Below are 19615 nucleotides of genomic sequence, written 5' to 3'. Positions count from 1 at the left end.
GGTGACGTATGGCAAGAAGCTCCTCGGGGCGCGTATTGCTTGGGCCTCTCTCCTGGAGGCCCTCTGTCAGACCCAGTGTTGACATGTGGCAGGACACTCCTCGGGGCGCGTCTATCTTGGGCTTCTCTCATGGAGGCCCTCAGTCAGACCCAGTGTTGACAAGTGTCAAGACACTCCTCGGGGCGCGTCTTGCTTGGGCCTCTCTCCTGGAGGCCCTCAGTCAGACCCATTGTTGACATGTGGAAAGACGCTCCTCGGGGCGCTTCTTGCTTGGGCCTCTCTCCTGGAGGCGCTCAGTCAGACCCATTGATGACATGTGGCAAGACACTCCTCGGGGCGCGTCTTGCTTGGGCCTCTCTCATGGAGGCCCTCAGTCAGACCCAGTGTTGACAAGTGTCAAGACGCTCCTCGGGGCGCGTCTTGCTTGGGCCTCTCTCCTGGAGGCACTCAGTCAGACCCATTGTTGACATGTGGCAAGACGCTCCTCGGGGCGCGTCTTGCTTGGGCTTCTCTCCTGGAGGCCCTCAGTCAGACCCATTGTTGACAAGAGGCAAGACGCTCCTCGGGGCGGTTCTTGCTTGGGCCTCTCTCCTGGAGGCGCTCAGTCAGACCCAGTGTTGACATATGGCAAGACGCTCCTCGGGGCACGTCTTGCTTGGGCCTCTCTCCTGGAGGCGCTCAGTCAGACCCAGTGTTGACATGTGGCAAGACGCTCCTCCGGGCGCTTCATGCTTGGGCCTCTCTCCTGGAGGCGCTCAGTCAGACCCAGTGGTGACATGTGGCAAGACGCTCCTCGGGGCGCGTCTTACTTGGGCCTCTCTCCTGGAGGCGCTCAATCAGACCCAGTGCTGACTTGTGGCAAGACGCTCCTCGGGGCGCGTCTTGATTGGGCTTATCTCATTGAGGCCCTCAGTCAGACCCAGTGTTGACATGTGTCAAGACGCTCCTCGGGGCGTGTCTTGCTTGGGCCTCTCTCCTGGAGGCGCTCAGTCAGACCCAGTGATTGACATGTGGCAAGACCCTCCTCGGGGCGCTTCTTGCTTGGGCCTCTCTCCTGGAGGCCCTCTGTCAGACCCAGTGTTGACATGTGGCAAGACGCTCCTCGGGGCGCGTCTTGCTTGGGCCTCTCTCCTGGAGGCCCTCTGTCAGACCCAGTGTTGACATGTGGCAAGACGCTCCTAGGGGCGCGTCTTGCTTGGGCTTCTCTCCTGGAGGCGCTCAGTCAGACCAAGTGCTGACATGTGGCAAGACGCTCCTCGGTGCGCGTCTTGCTTGGGCCTCTCTCCTGGAGGCGCTCAGTCAGACCCAGTGTTGACATGTGGCAAGACACTCCTCGGGGCGCGTCTTGCTTGGGCCTCTCTCCTGGAGGCCCTCTGTCAGACCCAGTGTTGACATGTGGCAAGACGCTCCTAGGGGCGCGTCTTGCTTGGCTCTCTCTCCTGGAGGCGCTCAGTCAGACCCAGTGGTGACGTATGGCAAGACGCTCCTCGGGGCGCGTATTGCTTGGGCCTCTCTCCTGGAGGCCCTCTTTCAGACCCAGTGTTGACATGTGGCAAGACACTCCTCGGGGCGCGTCTTGCTTGGGCTTCTCTCATGGAGGCCCTCAGTCAGACCCAGTGTTGACAAGTGTCAAGACACTCCTCGGGGCGCGTCTTGCTTGGGCCTCTCTCCTGGAGGCGCTCAGTCAGACCCATTGTTGACATGTGGCAAGACGCTCCTCGGGGCGCGTCTTGCTTGGGCCACTCTCCTGGAGGCGCTCAATCAGACCCAGTGGTGACATGTGGCAAGACGCTCCTCGGGGCACGTATTGCTTGGGCCTCTCTCCTGGAGGCCCTCTGTCAGACCCAGTGTTGACTTGTGGCAAGACGCTCCTCGGGGCTCGTCTTGATTGGGCTTATCTCATTGAGGCCCTCAGTCAGACCCAGTGTTGACATGTGTCAAGACGCTCCTCGGGGCGTGTCTTGCTTGGGCCTCTCTCCTGGAGGCGCTCAGTCAGACCCAGTGATTGACATGTGGCAAGACACTCCTCGGGGCGCGTCTTGCTTGGGCCTCTCTCCTGGAGGCCCTCTGTCAGACCCAGTGTTGACATGTGGCAAGACGCTCCTCGGGGCGGGTCTTGCTTGGGCCTCTCTCCTGGAGGCCCTCTGTCAGACCCAGTGTTGACATGTGGCAAGATGCTCCTAGGGGCGCGTCTTGCTTGGGCTTCTCTCCTGGAGGCGCTCAGTCAGACCAAGTGCTGACATGTGGCAAGACGCTCCTCGGTGCGCGTCTTGCTTGGGCCTCTCTCCTGGAGGCGCTCAGTCAGACCCAGTGTTGACATGTGGCAAGACGCTCCTCGGTGCGCGTCTTGCTTGGGCCTCTCTCCTGGAGGTGCTCAGTCAGACCCAGTGTTGACATGTGGCAAGACACTCCTCGGGGCGCGTCTTGCTTGGGCCTCTCTCCTGGAGGCCCTCTGTCAGACCCAGTGTTGACATGTGGCAAGACGCTCCTAGGGGCGCGTCTTGCTTGGCTCTCTCTCCTGGAGGCGCTCAGTCAGACCCAGTGGTGACGTATGGCAAGACGCTCCTCGGGGCGCGTATTGTTTGGGCCTCTCTCCTGGAGGCCCTCTGTCAGACCCAGTGTTGACATGTGGCAAGACACTCCTCGGGGCGCTTCTTGCTTGGGCCTCTCTCCTGGAGGCGCTCAGTCAGACCCAATGATGACATGTGGCAAGACGCTCCTCGGGGCACGTCTTGCTTGGGCCTCTCTCCTGGAGGCTCTAAGTCAGACCCAGTGGTAACATGTGGCTAGACACTCCTCGGGGCACGTATTGCTTGGGCCTCTCTCCTGGAGGCCCTCTGTCAGACCCAGTGTTGACATGTGGCAAGACGCTCCTCGGGGCGCGTCTTGCTTGGGCCTCTCTCCTGGAGGCCCTCAATCAGACCCAGTTTGACACTTGGCAAGATGCTCCTCGGGGCGCGTCTTGCTTGGGCCTCTCTCCTGGAGGCGCTCAGTCAGACCGAGTAGTGACATGTGGCATGACGCTCCTCGGGGCGCGTCTTGCTTGGGCCTCTCTCCTGGAGGCGCTCAGTCAGACCCAGTGGTGACATGTGGCAAGACACTCCTCGGGGCACGTCTTGCTTCGGCCTCTCTCCTGGAGGCCCGCTGTCAGACCCAGTGTTGAGATGTGGCAAGACGCTCCTAGGGGCGCGTCTTGCTTGGGCCTCTCTCCTGGAGGCGCTCAGTCAGACCGAGTGCTGACATGTGGCAAGACGCTCCTCGGGGCGCGTCTTGCTTGGGCCTCTCTCCTGGAGGCGCTCAGTCAGACACAGTGTTGACATGTGGCAAGACGCTCCAAGGGGCGCGTCTTGCTTGGGCCTCTCTCCTGGAGGCGCTCAGTCAGACCAAGTGCTGACATGTGGCAAGGCGCTCCTCGGTGCGCGTCTTGCTTGGGCCTCTCTCCTGGAGGCGCTCAGTCAGACCCAGTGTTGACATGTGGCAAGACACTCCTCGGTGCGCGTCTTGCTTGGGCCTCTCTCCTGGAGGCGCTCAGTCAGACCCAGTGTTGACATGTGGCAAGACACTCCTCGGGGCGCGTCTTGCTTGGGCCTCTCTCCTGGAGGCCCTCTGTCAGACCCAGTGTTGACATGTGGCAAGACGCTCCTAGGGGCGCGTCTTGCTTGGCTCTCTCTCCTGGAGGCGCTCAGTCAGACCGAGTGCTGACATGTGGCAAGACGCTCCTCGGGGCGCGTCTTGCTTGGGCCTCTCTCCTGGAGGCGCTCAGTCAGACCCAGTGGTGACGTATGTCAAGACGCTCCTCGGGGCGCGTATTGCTTGGGCCTCTCTCCTGGAGGCCCTCTGTCAGACCCAGTGTTGACATGTGGCAAGACACTCCTCGGGGCGCGTCTATCTTGGGCTTCTCTCATGGAGGCCCTCAGTCAGACCCAGTGTTGACAAGTGTCAAGACACTCCTCGGGGCGCGTCTTGCTTGGGCCTCTCTCCTGGAGGCCCTCAGTCAGACCCATTGTTGACATGTGGAAAGACGCTCCTCGGGGCGCTTCTTGCTTGGGCCTCTCTCCTGGAGGCGCTCAGTCAGACCCAGTGATGACATGTGGCAAGACACTCCTCGGGGCGCGTCTTGCTTGGGCCTCTCTCATGGAGGCCCTCAGTCAGACCCAGTGTTGACAAGTGTCAAGACGCTCCTCGGGGCGCGTCTTGCTTGGGCCTCTCTCCTGGAGGCACTCAGTCAGACCCATTGTTGACATGTGGCAAGACGCTCCTCGGGGCGCGTCTTGCTTGGGCTTCTCTCCTGGAGGCCCTCAGTCAGACCCATTGTTGACAAGAGGCAAGACGCTCCTCGGGGCGGTTCTTGCTTGGGCCTCTCTCCTGGAGGCGCTCAGTCAGACCCAGTGTTGACATGTGGCAAGACGCTCCTCGGGGCACGTCTTGCTTGGGCCTCTCTCCTGGAGGCGCTCAGTCAGACCCAGTGTTGACATGTGGCAAGACGCTCCTCGGGGCGCTTCATGCTTGGGCCTCTCTCCTGGAGGCGCTCAGTCAGACCCAGTGGTGACATGTGGCAAGACGCTCCTCGGGGCGCGTCTTACTTGGGCCTCTCTCCTGGAGGCGCTCAATCAGACCCAGTGGTGACATGTGGCAAGACGCTCCTCGGGGCACGTATTGCTTGGGCCTCTCTCCTGGAGGCCCTCTGTCAGACCCAGTGTTGACTTGTGGCAAGACGCTCCTCGGGGCGCGTCTTGATTGGGCTTATCTCATTGAGGCCCTCAGTCAGACCCAGTGTTGACATGTGTCAAGACGCTCCTCGGGGCGTGTCTTGCTTGGGCCTCTCTCCTGGAGGCGCTCAGTCAGACCCAGTGATTGACATGTGGCAAGACACTCCTCGGGGCGCGTCTTGCTTGGGCCTCTCTCCTGGAGGCCCTCTGTCAGACCCAGTGTTGACATGTGGCAAGACGCTCCTCGGGGCGCGTCTTGCTTGGGCCTCTCTCCTGGAGGCGCTCAGTCAGACCCAGTGGTGACATGTGGCAAGACACTCCTCGGGGCGCGTCTTACTTGGGCCTCTCTCCTGGAGGCCCTCTGTCAGACCCAGTGTTGACATGTGGCAAGACACTCCTCGGGGCGCGTCTTGCTTGGGCCTCTCTCCTGGAGGCCCTGTCAGACCCAGTGTTGACATGTGGCAAGACGCTCCTCGGGGCGCTTCATGCTTGGGCCTCTCTCCTGGAGGCGCTCAGTCAGACCCAGTGGTGACATGTGGCAAGACGCTCCTCGGGGCGCGTCTTACTTGGGCCTCTCTCCTGGAGGCGCTCAATCAGACCCAGTGGTGACATGTGGCAAGACGCTCCTCGGGGCACGTATTGCTTGGGCCTCTCTCCTGGAGGCCCTCTGTCAGACCCAGTGTTGACTTGTGGCAAGACACTCCTCGGGGCACGTCTTGCTTGGGCCTCTCTCCTGGAGGCCCTCTGTCAGACCCAGTGTTGACATGTGGCAAGACGCTCCTAGGGGCGCGTCTTGCTTGGCTCTCTCTCCTGGAGGCGCTCAGTCAGACCGAGTGCTGACATGTGGCAAGACGCTCCTCGGGGCGCGTCTTGCTTGGGCCTCTCTCCTGGAGGCGCTCAGTCAGACCCAGTGGTGACGTATGGCAAGACGCTCCTCGGGGCGCGTATTGCTTGGGCCTCTCTCCTGGAGGCCCTCTGTCAGACCCAGTGTTGACATGTGGCAAGACACTCCTCGGGGCGCGTCTATCTTGGGCTTCTCTCATGGAGGCCCTCAGTCAGACCCAGTGTTGACAAGTGTCAAGACACTCCTCGGGGCGCGTCTTGCTTGGGCCTCTCTCCTGGAGGCCCTCAGTCAGACCCATTGTTGACATGTGGAAAGACGCTCCTCGGGGCGCTTCTTGCTTGGGCCTCTCTCCTGGAGGCGCTCAGTCAGACCCAGTGATGACATGTGGCAAGACACTCCTCGGGGCGCGTCTTGCTTGGGCCTCTCTCATGGAGGCCCTCAGTCAGACCCAGTGTTGACAAGTGTCAAGACGCTCCTCGGGGCGCGTCTTGCTTGGGCCTCTCTCCTGGAGGCACTCAGTCAGACCCATTGTTGACATGTGGCAAGACGCTCCTCGGGGCGCGTCTTGCTTGGGCTTCTCTCCTGGAGGCCCTCAGTCAGACCCATTGTTGACAAGAGGCAAGACGCTCCTCGGGGCGGTTCTTGCTTGGGCCTCTCTCCTGGAGGCGCTCAGTCAGACCCAGTGTTGACATATGGCAAGACGCTCCTCGGGGCACGTCTTGCTTGGGCCTCTCTCCTGGAGGCGCTCAGTCAGACCCAGTGTTGACATGTGGCAAGACGCTCCTCCGGGCGCTTCATGCTTGGGCCTCTCTCCTGGAGGCGCTCAGTCAGACCCAGTGGTGACATGTGGCAAGACGCTCCTCGGGGCGCGTCTTACTTGGGCCTCTCTCCTGGAGGCGCTCAATCAGACCCAGTGGTGACTTGTGGCTAGACGCTCCTCGGGGCGCGTCTTGATTGGGCTTATCTCATTGAGGCCCTCAGTCAGACCCAGTGTTGACATGTGTCAAGACGCTCCTCGGGGCGTGTCTTGCTTGGGCCTCTCTCCTGGAGGCGCTCAGTCAGACCCAGTGATTGACATGTGGCAAGACACTCCTCGGGGCGCGTCTTGCTTGGGCCTCTCTCCTGGAGGCCCTCTGTCAGACCCAGTGTTGACATGTGGCAAGACGCTCCTCGGGGCGCGTCTTGCTTGGGCCTCTCTCCTGGAGGCCCTCTGTCAGACCCAGAGTTGACATGTGGCAAGACGCTCCTAGGGGCGCGTCTTGCTTGGGCTTCTCTCCTGGAGGCGCTCAGTCAGACCAAGTGCTGACATGTGGCAAGACGCTCCTCGGTGCGCGTCTTGCTTGGGCCTCTCTCCTGGAGGCGCTCAGTCAGACCCAGTGTTGACATGTGGCAAGACACTCCTCGGGGCGCGTCTTGCTTGGGCCTCTCTCCTGGAGGCCCTCTGTCAGACCCAGTGTTGACATGTGGCAAGACGCTCCTAGGGGCGCGTCTTGCTTGGCTCTCTCTCCTGGAGGCGCTCAGTCAGACCCAGTAGTGACGTATGGCAAGACGCTCCTCGGGGCGCGTATTGCTTGGGCCTCTCTCCTGGAGGCCCTCTTTCAGACCCAGTGTTGACATGTGGCAAGACACTCCTCGGGGCGCGTCTTGCTTGGGCTTCTCTCATGGAGGCCCTCAGTCAGACCCAGTGTTGACAAGTGTCAAGACACTCCTCGGGGCGCGTCTTGCTTGGGCCTCTCTCCTGGAGGCGCTCAGTCAGACTCATTGTTGACATGTGGCAAGACGCTCCTCGGGGCGCGTCTTGCTTGGGCCACTCTCCTGGAGGCGCTCAATCAGACCCAGTGGTGACATGTGGCAAGACGCTCCTCGGGGCACGTACTGCTTGGGCCTCTCTCCTGGAGGCCCTCTGTCAGACCCAGTGTTGACTTGTGGCAAGACGCTCCTCGGGGCTCGTCTTGATTGGGCTTATCTCATTGAGGCCCTCAGTCAGACCCAGTGTTGACATGTGTCAAGACGCTCCTCGGGGCGTGTCTTGCTTGGGCCTCTCTCCTGGAGGCGCTCAGTCAGACCCAGTGATTGACATGTGGCAAGACACTCCTCGGGGCGCGTCTTGCTTGGGCCTCTCTCCTGGAGGCCCTCTGTCAGACCCAGTGTTGACATGTGGCAAGACGCTCCTCGGGGCGGGTCTTGCTTGGGCCTCTCTCCTGGAGGCCCTCTGTCAGACCCAGTGTTGACATGTGGCAAGACGCTCCTAGGGGCGCGTCTTGCTTGGGCTTCTCTCCTGGAGGCGCTCAGTCAGACCAAGTGCTGACATGTGGCAAGACGCTCCTCGGTGCGCGTCTTGCTTGGGCCTCTCTCCTGGAGGCGCTCAGTCAGACCCAGTGTTGACATGTGGCAAGACGCTCCTCGGTGCGCGTCTTGCTTGTGCCTCTCTCCTGGAGGTGCTCAGTCAGACCCAGTGTTGACATGTGGCAAGACACTCCTCGGGGCGCGTCTTGCTTGGGCCTCTCTCCTGGAGGCCCTCTGTCAGACCCAGTGTTGACATGTGGCAAGACGCTCCTAGGGGCGCGTCTTGCTTGGCTCTCTCTCCTGGAGGCGCTCAGTCAGACCCAGTGGTGACGTATGGCAAGACGCTCCTCGGGGCGCGTATTGCTTGGGCCTCTCTCCTGGAGGCCCTCTGTCAGACCCAGTGTTGACATGTGGCAAGACACTCCTCGGGGCGCTTCTTGCTTGGGCCTCTCTCCTGGAGGCGCTCAGTCAGACCCAGTGTTGACATGTGGCAAGACTCTCCTCGGGGCGCTTCTTGCATGGGCCATCTCCTGGAGGCGCTCAGTCAGACCCAGTGTTGACATGTGGCAAGACGCTCCTCGGGGCACATCTTGCTTGGGCCTCTCTCCTGGAGGCGCTCAGTCAGACCCAGTGTTGACATGTGGCAAGACGCTCCTCGGGGCGCGTCTAGCTTGGGCCTCTCTCCTGGAGGCGCTCAGTCAGACCCAGTGTTGACATGTGGCAAGACGCTCCTCGGGGCGCGTCTTACTTGGGCCTCTCTCCTGGAGGCGCTCAGTCAGACCCAGTGTTGACATGTGGCAAGACGCTCCTCGGGGCGCGTCTTGCTTGGGCCTCTCTCCTGGAGGCTCTCAGTCAGACCCAGTGGTGACATGTGGCAAGACGCTCCTCGGGGCGCGTCTTGCTTGCGCCTCTCTCCTGGAGGCGCTCAGTCAGACCCAGTGTTGACATGTGGCAAGACACTCCTCGGGGCGCGTCTTGCTTGGGCCTCTCTCCTGGAGGCCCTCTGTCAGACCCAGTGTTGACATGTGGCAAGACACTCCTCGGGGCGCGTCTTGCTTGGGCTTCTCTCATGGAGAGCCTCAGTCAGACCCAGTGTTGACAAGTGTCAAGACACTCCTCGGGGCGCATCTTGCTTGGGCCTCTCTCCTGGAGGCGCTCAGTCAGACCCATTGTTGACATGTGGCAAGACGCTCCTCGGGGCGCGTCTTGCTTGGGCTTCTCTCCTGGAGGCCCTCAGTCAGACCCATTGTTGACATGTGGCAAGACGCTCCTCGGGGCGCTTCTTGCTTGGGCCTCTCTCCTGGAGGCGCTCAGTCAGACCCAGTGTTGACATGTGGCAAGACTCTACTCGGGGCGCTTCTTGCTTGGGCCTCTCTCCTGGAGGCGCTCAGTCAGACCCAGTGATGACATGTGGCAAGACGCTCCTCGGGGCACGTCTTGCTTAGGCCTCTCTCCTGGAGGCTCTAAGTCAGACCCAGTGGTAACATGTGGCTAGACGCTCCTCGGGGCACGTATTGCTTGGGCCTCTCTCCTGGAGGCCCTCTGTCAGACCCAGTGTTGACATGTGGCAAGACGCTCCTCGGGGCGCGTCTTGCTTGGGCCTCTCTCCTGGAGGCCCTCAATCAGACCCAGTGTTGACACGTGGCAAGATGCTCCTCGGGGCACGTCTTGCTTGGGCCTCTCTCCTGGAGGCGCTCAGTCAGACCGAGTAGTGACATGTGGCAAGACGCTCTTCGGGGCGCGTCTTGCTTGGGCCTCTCTCCTGGAGGCGCTCAGTCAGACCCAGTGGAGACATGTGGCAAGACACTCCTCGGGGCGCGTCTTGCTTCGGCCTCTCTCCTGGAGGCCTGCTGTCAGACCCAGTGTTGACATGTGGCAAGACGCTCCTAGGGGCGCGTCTTGCTTGGGCATCTCTCCTGGAGGCGCTCAGTCAGACCCAGTGGTGACATATGGCAAGACGCTCCTCGGGGCGCGTGTTGCTTGGGCCTCTCTCCTGGAGGCCCTCTGTCAGACCCAGTGTTGACATGTGGCAAGACACTCCTCGGGGCGCGTCTTGCTTGGGCTTCTCTCATGGAGGCCCTCAGTCAGACCCAGTGTTGACAAGTGTCAAGACACTCCTCGGGGCGCGTCTTGCTTGGAGTTCTCTCATGGAGGCGCTCAGTCAGACCCAGTGTTGACAAGTGTCAAGACACTCCTCGGAGCGCGTCTTGCTTGGGCCTCTCTCCTGGAGGCGCTCAGTCAGACCCATTGTTGACATGTGGCAAGACGCTCCTCGGGGCGCGTCTTGCTTTGGCTTCTCTCCTGGAGGCCCTCAGTCAGACCAATTGTTGACATGTGGCAAGACGCTCCTCGGGGCGCTTCTTGCTTGGGCCTCTCTCCTGGAGGCGCTCAGTCAGACCCAGTGTTGACATGTGGCAAGACTCTACTCGGGGCGCTTCTTGCTTGGGCCTCTCTCCTGGAGGCGCTCAGTCAGACCCAATGATGACATGTGGCAAGACGCTCCTCGGGGCACGTCTTGCTTGGGCCTCTCTCCTGGAGGCTCTAAGTCAGACCCAGTGGTAACATGTGGCTAGACACTCCTCGGGGCACGTATTGCTTGGGCCTCTCTCCTGGAGGCCCTCTGTCAGACCCAGTGTTGACATGTGGCAAGACGCTCCTCGGGGCGCGTCTTGCTTGGGCCTCTCTCCTGGAGGCCCTCAATCAGACCCAGTGTTGACACGTGGCAAGATGCTCCTCGGGGCGCGTCTTGCTTGGGCCTCTCTCCTGGAGGCGCTCAGTCAGACCGAGTAGTGACATGTGGCATGACGCTCCTCGGGGCGCGTCTTGCTTGGGCCTCTCTCCTGTAGGCGCTCAGTCAGACCCAGTGGTGACATGTGGCAAGACACTCCTCGGGGCACGTCTTGCTTCGGCCTCTCTCCTGGAGGCCCGCTGTCAGACCCAGTGTTGAGATGTGGCAAGACGCTCCTCGGGGCGGGTCTTGCTTGGGCCTCTCTCCTGGAGGCCCTCTGTCAGACCCAGTGTTGACATGTGGCAAGACGCTCCTAGGGGCGCGTCTTGCTTGGGCTTCTCTCCTGGAGGCGCTCAGTCAGACCAAGTGCTGACATGTGGCAAGACGCTCCTCGGTGCGCGTCTTGCTTGGGCCTCTCTCCTGGAGGCGCTCGGTCAGACCCAGTGTTGACATGTGGCAAGACGCTCCTCGGTGCGCGTCTTGCTTGTGCCTCTCTCCTGGAGGTGCTCAGTCAGACCCAGTGTTGACATGTGGCAAGACACTCCTCGGGGCGCGTCTTGCTTGGGCCTCTCTCCTGGAGGCCCTCTGTCAGAGCCAGTGTTGAACTGTGGCAAGACGCTCCTAGGGGCGCGTCTTGCTTGGCTCTCTCTCCTGGAGGCGCTCAGTCAGACCCAGTGGTGACGTATGGCAAGACGCTCCTCGGGGCGCGTATTGCTTGGGCCTCTCTCCTGGAGGCCCTCTGTCAGACCCAGTGTTGACATGTGGCAAGACACTCCTCGGGGCGCTTCTTGCTTGGGCCTCTCTCCTGGAGGCGCTCAGTCAGACCCAGTGTTGACATGTGGCAAGACTCTCCTCGGGGCGCTTCTTGCATGGGCCATCTCCTGGAGGCGCTCAGTCAGACCCAGTGTTGACATGTGGCAAGACGCTCCTCGGGGCACATCTTGCTTGGGCCTCTCTCCTGGAGGCGCTCAGTCAGACCCAGTGTTGACATGTGGCAAGACGCTCCTCGGGGCGCGTCTAGCTTGGGCCTCTCTCCTGGAGGCGCTCAGTCAGACCCAGTGTTGACATGTGGCAAGACGCTCCTCGGGGCGCGTCTTACTTGGGCCTCTCTCCTGGAGGCGCTCAGTCAGACCCAGTGTTGACATGTGGCAAGACGCTCCTCGGGGCGCGTCTTGCTTGGGCCTCTCTCCTGGAGGCTCTCAGTCAGACCCAGTGGTGACATGTGGCAAGACGCTCCTCGGGGCGCGTCTTGCTTGCGCCTCTCTCCTGGAGGCGCTCAGTCAGACCCAGTGTTGACATGTGGCAAGACACTCCTCGGGGCGCGTCTTGCTTGGGCCTCTCTCCTGGAGGCCCTCTGTCAGACCCAGTGTTGACATGTGGCAAGACACTCCTCGGGGCGCGTCTTGCTTGGGCTTCTCTCATGGAGAGCCTCAGTCAGACCCAGTGTTGACAAGTGTCAAGACACTCCTCGGGGCGCATCTTGCTTGGGCCTCTCTCCTGGAGGCGCTCAGTCAGACCCATTGTTGACATGTGGCAAGACGCTCCTCGGGGCGCGTCTTGCTTGGGCTTCTCTCCTGGAGGCCCTCAGTCAGACCCATTGTTGACATGTGGCAAGACGCTCCTCGGGGCGCTTCTTGCTTGGGCCTCTCTCCTGGAGGCGCTCAGTCAGACCCAGTGTTGACATGTGGCAAGACTCTACTCGGGGCGCTTCTTGCTTGGGCCTCTCTCCTGGAGGCGCTCAGTCAGACCCAGTGATGACATGTGGCAAGACGCTCCTCGGGGCACGTCTTGCTTAGGCCTCTCTCCTGGAGGCTCTAAGTCAGACCCAGTGGTAACATGTGGCTAGACGCTCCTCGGGGCACGTATTGCTTGGGCCTCTCTCCTGGAGGCCCTCTGTCAGACCCAGTGTTGACATGTGGCAAGACGCTCCTCGGGGCGCGTCTTGCTTGGGCCTCTCTCCTGGAGGCCCTCAATCAGACCCAGTGTTGACACGTGGCAAGATGCTCCTCGGGGCACGTCTTGCTTGGGCCTCTCTCCTGGAGGCGCTCAGTCAGACCGAGTAGTGACATGTGGCAAGACGCTCTTCGGGGCGCGTCTTGCTTGGGCCTCTCTCCTGGAGGCGCTCAGTCAGACCCAGTGGAGACATGTGGCAAGACACTCCTCGGGGCGCGTCTTGCTTCGGCCTCTCTCCTGGAGGCCTGCTGTCAGACCCAGTGTTGACATGTGGCAAGACGCTCCTAGGGGCGCGTCTTGCTTGGGCATCTCTCCTGGAGGCGCTCAGTCAGACCCAGTGGTGACATATGGCAAGACGCTCCTCGGGGCGCGTGTTGCTTGGGCCTCTCTCCTGGAGGCCCTCTGTCAGACCCAGTGTTGACATGTGGCAAGACACTCCTCGGGGCGCGTCTTGCTTGGGCTTCTCTCATGGAGGCCCTCAGTCAGACCCAGTGTTGACAAGTGTCAAGACACTCCTCGGGGCGCGTCTTGCTTGGAGTTCTCTCATGGAGGCGCTCAGTCAGACCCAGTGTTGACAAGTGTCAAGACACTCCTCGGAGCGCGTCTTGCTTGGGCCTCTCTCCTGGAGGCGCTCAGTCAGACCCATTGTTGACATGTGGCAAGACGCTCCTCGGGGCGCGTCTTGCTTTGGCTTCTCTCCTGGAGGCCCTCAGTCAGACCAATTGTTGACATGTGGCAAGACGCTCCTCGGGGCGCTTCTTGCTTGGGCCTCTCTCCTGGAGGCGCTCAGTCAGACCCAGTGTTGACATGTGGCAAGACTCTACTCGGGGCGCTTCTTGCTTGGGCCTCTCTCCTGGAGGCGCTCAGTCAGACCCAATGATGACATGTGGCAAGACGCTCCTCGGGGCACGTCTTGCTTGGGCCTCTCTCCTGGAGGCTCTAAGTCAGACCCAGTGGTAACATGTGGCTAGACACTCCTCGGGGCACGTATTGCTTGGGCCTCTCTCCTGGAGGCCCTCTGTCAGACCCAGTGTTGACATGTGGCAAGACGCTCCTCGGGGCGCGTCTTGCTTGGGCCTCTCTCCTGGAGGCCCTCAATCAGACCCAGTGTTGACACGTGGCAAGATGCTCCTCGGGGCGCGTCTTGCTTGGGCCTCTCTCCTGGAGGCGCTCAGTCAGACCGAGTAGTGACATGTGGCATGACGCTCCTCGGGGCGCGTCTTGCTTGGGCCTCTCTCCTGTAGGCGCTCAGTCAGACCCAGTGGTGACATGTGGCAAGACACTCCTCGGGGCACGTCTTGCTTCGGCCTCTCTCCTGGAGGCCCGCTGTCAGACCCAGTGTTGAGATGTGGCAAGACGCTCCTAGGGGCGCGTCTTGCTTGGGCCTCTCTCCTGGAGGCGCTCAGTCAGACCGAGTGCTGACATGTGGCAAGACGCTCCTCGGGGCGCGTCTTGCTTGGGCCTCTCTCCTGGAGGCGCTCAGTCAGACACAGTGTTGACATGTGGCAAGACGCTCCAAGGGGCGCGTCTTGCTTGGGCCTCTCTCCTGGAGGCGCTCAGTCAGACCAAGTGCTGACATGTGGCAAGGCGCTCCTCGGTGCGCGTCTTGCTTGGGCCTCTCTCCTGGAGGCGCTCAGTCAGACCCAGTGTTGACATGTGGCAAGACACTCCTCGGTGCGCGTCTTGCTTGGGCCTCTCTCCTGGAGGCGCTCAGTCAGACCCAGTGTTGACATGTGGCAAGACACTCCTCGGGGCGCGTCTTGCTTGGGCCTCTCTCCTGGAGGCCCTCTGTCAGACCCAGTGTTGACATGTGGCAAGACGCTCCTAGGGGCGCGTCTTGCTTGGCTCTCTCTCCTGGAGGCGCTCAGTCAGACCGAGTGCTGACATGTGGCAAGACGCTCCTCGGGGCGCGTTTTGCTTGGGCCTCTCTCCTGGAGGCGCTCAGTCAGACCCAGTGGTGACGTGTGGCAAGACGCTCCTCGGGGCGCGTATTGCTTGGGCCTCTCTCCTGGAGGCCCTCTGTCAGACCCAGTGTTGACATGTGGCAAGACACTCCTCGGGGCGCGTCTATCTTGGGCTTCTCTCATGGAGGCCCTCAGTCAGACCCAGTGTTGACAAGTGTCAAGACACTCCTCGGGGCGCGTCTTGCTTGGGCCTCTCTCCTGGAGGCCCTCAGTCAGACCCATTGTTGACATGTGGAAAGACGCTCCTCGGGGCGCTTCTTGCTTGGGCCTCTCTCCTGGAGGCGCTCAGTCAGACCCAGTGATGACATGTGGCAAGACACTCCTCGGGGCGCGTCTTGCTTGGGCCTCTCTCATGGAGGCCCTCAGTCAGACCCAGTGTTGACAAGTGTCAAGACGCTCCTCGGGGCGCGTCTTGCTTGGGCCTCTCTCCTGGAGGCACTCAGTCAGACCCATTGTTGACATGTGGCAAGACGCTCCTCGGGGCGCGTCTTGCTTGGGCTTCTCTCCTGGAGGCCCTCAGTCAGACCCATTGTTGACAAGAGGCAAGACGCTCCTCAGGGCGGTTCTTGCTTGGGCCTCTCTCCTGGAGGCGCTCAGTCAGACCCAGTGTTGACATGTGGCAAGACGCTCCTCGGGGCACGTCTTGCTTGGGCCTCTCTCCTGGAGGCGCTCAGTCAGACCCAGTGTTGACATGTGGCAAGACGCTCCTCGGGGCGCTTCATGCTTGGGCCTCTCTCCTGGAGGCGCTCAGTCAGACCCAGTGGTGACATGTGGCAAGACGCTCCTCGGGGCGCGTCTTACTTGGGCCCCTCTCCTGGAGGCGCTCAATCAGACCCAGTGGTGACATGTGGCAAGACGCTCCTCGGGGCACGTATTGCTTGGGCCTCTCTCCTGGAGGCCCTCTGTCAGACCCAGTGTTGACTTGTGGCAAGACGCTCCTCGGGGCGCGTCTTGATTGGGCTTATCTCATTGAGGCCCTCAGTCAGACCCAGTGTTGACATGTGTCAAGACGCTCCTCGGGGCGTGTCTTGCTTGGGCCTCTCTCCTGGAGGCGCTCAGTCAGACCCAGTGGTGACATGTGGCAAGACGCTCCTCGGGGCACGTCTTGCTTGGGCCTCTCTCCTGGAGGCGCTCAGTCAGACCCAGTGTTGACATGTGGCAAGACGCTCCTCGGGGCGCTTCATGCTTGGGCCTCTCTCCTGGAGGCGCTCAGTCAGACCCAGTGTTGACAAGAGGCAAGACGCTCCTCAGGGCGGTTCTTGCTTGGGCCTCTCTCCTGGAGGCGCTCAGTCAGACCCAGTGTTGACATGTGGCAAGACGCTCCTCGGGGCACGTCTTGCTTGGGCCTCTCTCCTGGAGGCGCTCAGTCAGACCCAGTGTTGACATGTGGCAAGACGCTCCTCGGGGCGCTTCATGCTTGGGCCTCTCTCCTGGAGGCGCTCAGTCAGACCCAGTGGTGACATGTGGCAAGACGCTCCTCGGGGCGCGTCTTACTTGGGCCCCTCTCCTGGAGGCGCTCAATCAGACCCAGTGGTGACATGTGGCAAGACGCTCCTCGGGGCACGTATTGCTTGGGCCTCTCTCCTGGAGGCCCTCTGTCAGACCCAGTGTTGACTTGTGGCAAGACGCTCCTCGGGGCGCGTCTTGATTGGGCTTATCTCATTGAGGCCCTCAGTCAGACCCAGTGTTGACATGTGTCAAGACGCTCCTCGGGGCGTGTCTTGCTTGGGCCTCTCTCCTGGAGGCGCTCAGTCAGACCCAGTGGTGACATGTGGCAAGACGCTCCTCGGGGCGCGTCTTACTTGGGCCTCTCTCCTGGAGGCGCTCAATCAGACCCAGTGGTGACATGTGGCAAGACGCTCCTCGGGGCACGTATTGCTTGGGCCTCTCTCCTGGAGGCCCTCTGTCAGACCCAGTGTTGACTTGTGGCAAGACACTCCTCGGGGCACGTCTTGCTTGGGCCTCTCTCCTGGAGGCCCTCTGTCAGACCCAGTGTTGACATGTGGCAAGACGCTCCTAGGGGCGCGTCTTGCTTGGCTCTCTCTCCTGGAGGCGCTCAGTCAGACCGAGTGCTGACATGTGGCAAGACGCTCCTCGGGGCGCGTCTTGCTTGGGCCTCTCTCCTGGAGGCGCTCAGTCAGACCCAGTGGTGACGTATGGCAAGACGCTCCTCGGGGCGCGTATTGCTTGGGCCTCTCTCCTGGAGGCCCTCTGTCAGACCCAGTGTTGACATGTGGCAAGACACTCCTCGGGTCGCGTCTATCTTGGGCTTCTCTCATGGAGGCCCTCAGTCAGACCCAGTGTTGACAAGTGTCAAGACACTCCTCGGGGCGCGTCTTGCTTGGGCCTCTCTCCTGGAGGCCCTCAGTCAGACCCATTGTTGACATGTGGAAAGACGCTCCTCGGGGCGCTTCTTGCTTGGGCCTCTCTCCTGGAGGCGCTCAGTCAGACCCAGTGATGACATGTGGCAAGACACTCCTCGGGGGGCGTCTTGCTTGGGCCTCTCTCATGGAGGCCCTCAGTCAGACCCAGTGTTGACAAGTGTCAAGACGCTCCTCGGGGCGCGTCTTGCTTGGGCCTCTCTCCTGGAGGCACTCAGTCAGACCCATTGTTGACATGTGGCAAGACGCTCCTCGGGGCGCGTCTTGCTTGGGCTTCTCTCCTGGAGGCCCTCAGTCAGACCCATTGTTGACAAGAGGCAAGACGCTCCTCGGGGCGGTTCTTGCTTGGGCCTCTCTCCTGGAGGCGCTCAGTCAGACCCAGTGTTGACATATGGCAAGACGCTCCTCGGGGCACGTCTTGCTTGGGCCTCTCTCCTGGAGGCGCTCAGTCAGACCCAGTGTTGACATGTGGCAAGACGCTCCTCCGGGCGCTTCATGCTTGGGCCTCTCTCCTGGAGGCGCTCAGTCAGACCCAGTGGTGACATGTGGCAAGACGCTCCTCGGGGCGCGTCTTACTTGGGCCTCTCTCCTGCAGGCGCTCAATCAGACCCAGTGGTGACATGTGGCAAGACGCTCCTCGGGGCACGTATTGCTTGGGCCTCTCTCCTGGAGGCCCTCTGTCAGACCCAGTGTTGACTTGTGGCAAGACGCTCCTCGGGGCGCGTCTTGATTGGGCTTATCTCATTGAGGCCCTCAGTCAGACCCAGTGTTGACATGTGTCAAGACGCTCCTCGGGGCTTGTCTTGCTTGGGCCTCTCTCCTGGAGGCGCTCAGTCAGACCCAGTGATTGACATGTGGCAAGACACTCCTCGGGGCGCGTCTTGCTTGGGCCTCTCTCCTGGAGGCCCTCTGTCAGACCCAGTGTTGACATGTGGCAAGACGCTCCTCGGGGCGCGTCTTGCTTGGGCCTCTCTCCTGGAGGCCCTCTGTCAGACCCAGTGTTGACATGTGGCAAGACGCTCCTAGGGGCGCGTCTTGCTTGGGCTTCTCTCCTGGAGGCGCTCAGTCAGACCAAGTGCTGACATGTGGCAAGACGCTCCTCGGTGCGCGTCTTGCTTGGGCCTCGCTCCTGGAGGCGCTCAGTCAGACCCAGTGTTGACATGTGGCAAGACACTCCTCGGGGCGCGTCTTGCTTGGGCCTCTCTCCTGGAGGCCCTCTGTCAGACCCAGTGTTGACATGTGGCAAGACGCTCCTAGGGGCGCGTCTTGCTTGGCTCTCTCTCCTGGAGGCGCTCAGTCAGACCCAGTGGTGACGTATGGCAAGACGCTCCTCGGGGCGCGTATTGCTTGGGCCTCTCTCCTGGAGGCCCTCTTTCAGACCCAGTGTTGACATGTGGCAAGACACTCCTCGGGGCGCGTCTTGCTTGGGCTTCTCTCATGGAGGCCCTCAGTCAGACCCAGTGTTGACAAGTATCAAGACACTCCTCGGGGCGCGTCTTGCTTGGACCTCTCTCCTGGAGGCGCTCAGTCAGACCCATTGTTGACATGTGGCAAGACGCTCCTCGGGGCGCGTCTTGCTTGGGCCACTCTCCTGGAGGCGCTCAATCAGACCCAGTGGTGACATTTGGCAAGACGCTCCTCGGGGCACGTATTGCTTGGGCCTCTCTCCTGGAGGCCCTCTGTCAGACCTAGTGTTGACTTGTGGCAAGACGCTCCTCGGGGCGCGTCTTGATTGGGCTTATCTCATTGAGGCCCTCAGTCAGACCCAGTGTTGACATGTGTCAAGACGCTCCTCGGGGCGTGTCTTGCTTGGGCCTCTCTCCTGGAGGCGCTCAGTCAGACCCAGTGATTGACATGTGGCAAGACACTCCTCGGGGCGCGTCTTGCTTGGGCCTCTCTCCTGGAGGCCCTCTGTCAGACCCAGTGTTGACATGTGGCAAGACGCTCCTCGGGGCGGGTCTTGCTTGGGCCTCTCTCCTGGAGGCCCTCTGTCAGACCCAGTGTTGACATGTGGCAAGACGCTCCTAGGGGCGCGTCTTGCTTGGGCTTCTCTCCTGGAGGCGCTCAGTCAGACCAAGTGCTGACATGTGGCAAGACGCTCCTCGGTGCGCGTCTTGCTTGGGCCTCTCTCCTGGAGGCGCTCAGTCAGACCCAGTGTTGACATGTGGCAAGACGCTCCTCGGTGCGCGTCTTGCTTGGGCCTCTCTCCTGGAGGTGCTCAGTCAGACCCAGTGTTGACATGTGGCAAGACACTCCTCGGGGCGCGTCTTGCTTGGGCCTCTCTCCTGGAGGCCCTCTGTCAGACCCAGTGTTGACATGTGGCAAGACGCTCCTAGGGGCGCGTCTTGCTTGGCTCTCTCTCCTGGAGGCGCTCAGTCAGACCCAGTGGTGACGTATGGCAAGACGCTCCTCGGGGCGCGTATTGCTTGGGCCTCTCTCCTGGAGGCGCTCAGTCAGACCCAGTGTTGACATGTGGCAAGACGCTCCTCGGTGCGCGTCTTGCTTGTGCCTCTCTCCTGGAGGTGCTCAGTCAGACCCAGTGTTGACATGTGGCAAGACACTCCTCGGGGCGCGTCTTGCTTGGGCCTCTCTCCTGGAGGCCCTCTGTCAGACCCAGTGTTGACATGTGGCAAGACGCTCCTAGGGGCGCGTCTTGCTTGGCTCTCTCTCCTGGAGGCGCTCAGTCAGACCCAGTGGTGACGTATGGCAAGACGCTCCTCGGGGCGCGTATTGCTTGGGCCTCTCTCCTG

Source organism: Nothobranchius furzeri, chromosome 3 (genome assembly GCF_043380555.1).
Source record: "Nothobranchius furzeri strain GRZ-AD chromosome 3, NfurGRZ-RIMD1, whole genome shotgun sequence".
NCBI lineage: Eukaryota > Metazoa > Chordata > Actinopteri > Cyprinodontiformes > Nothobranchiidae > Nothobranchius > Nothobranchius furzeri.
Note: the sequence above shows the minus strand (reverse complement) of the source record.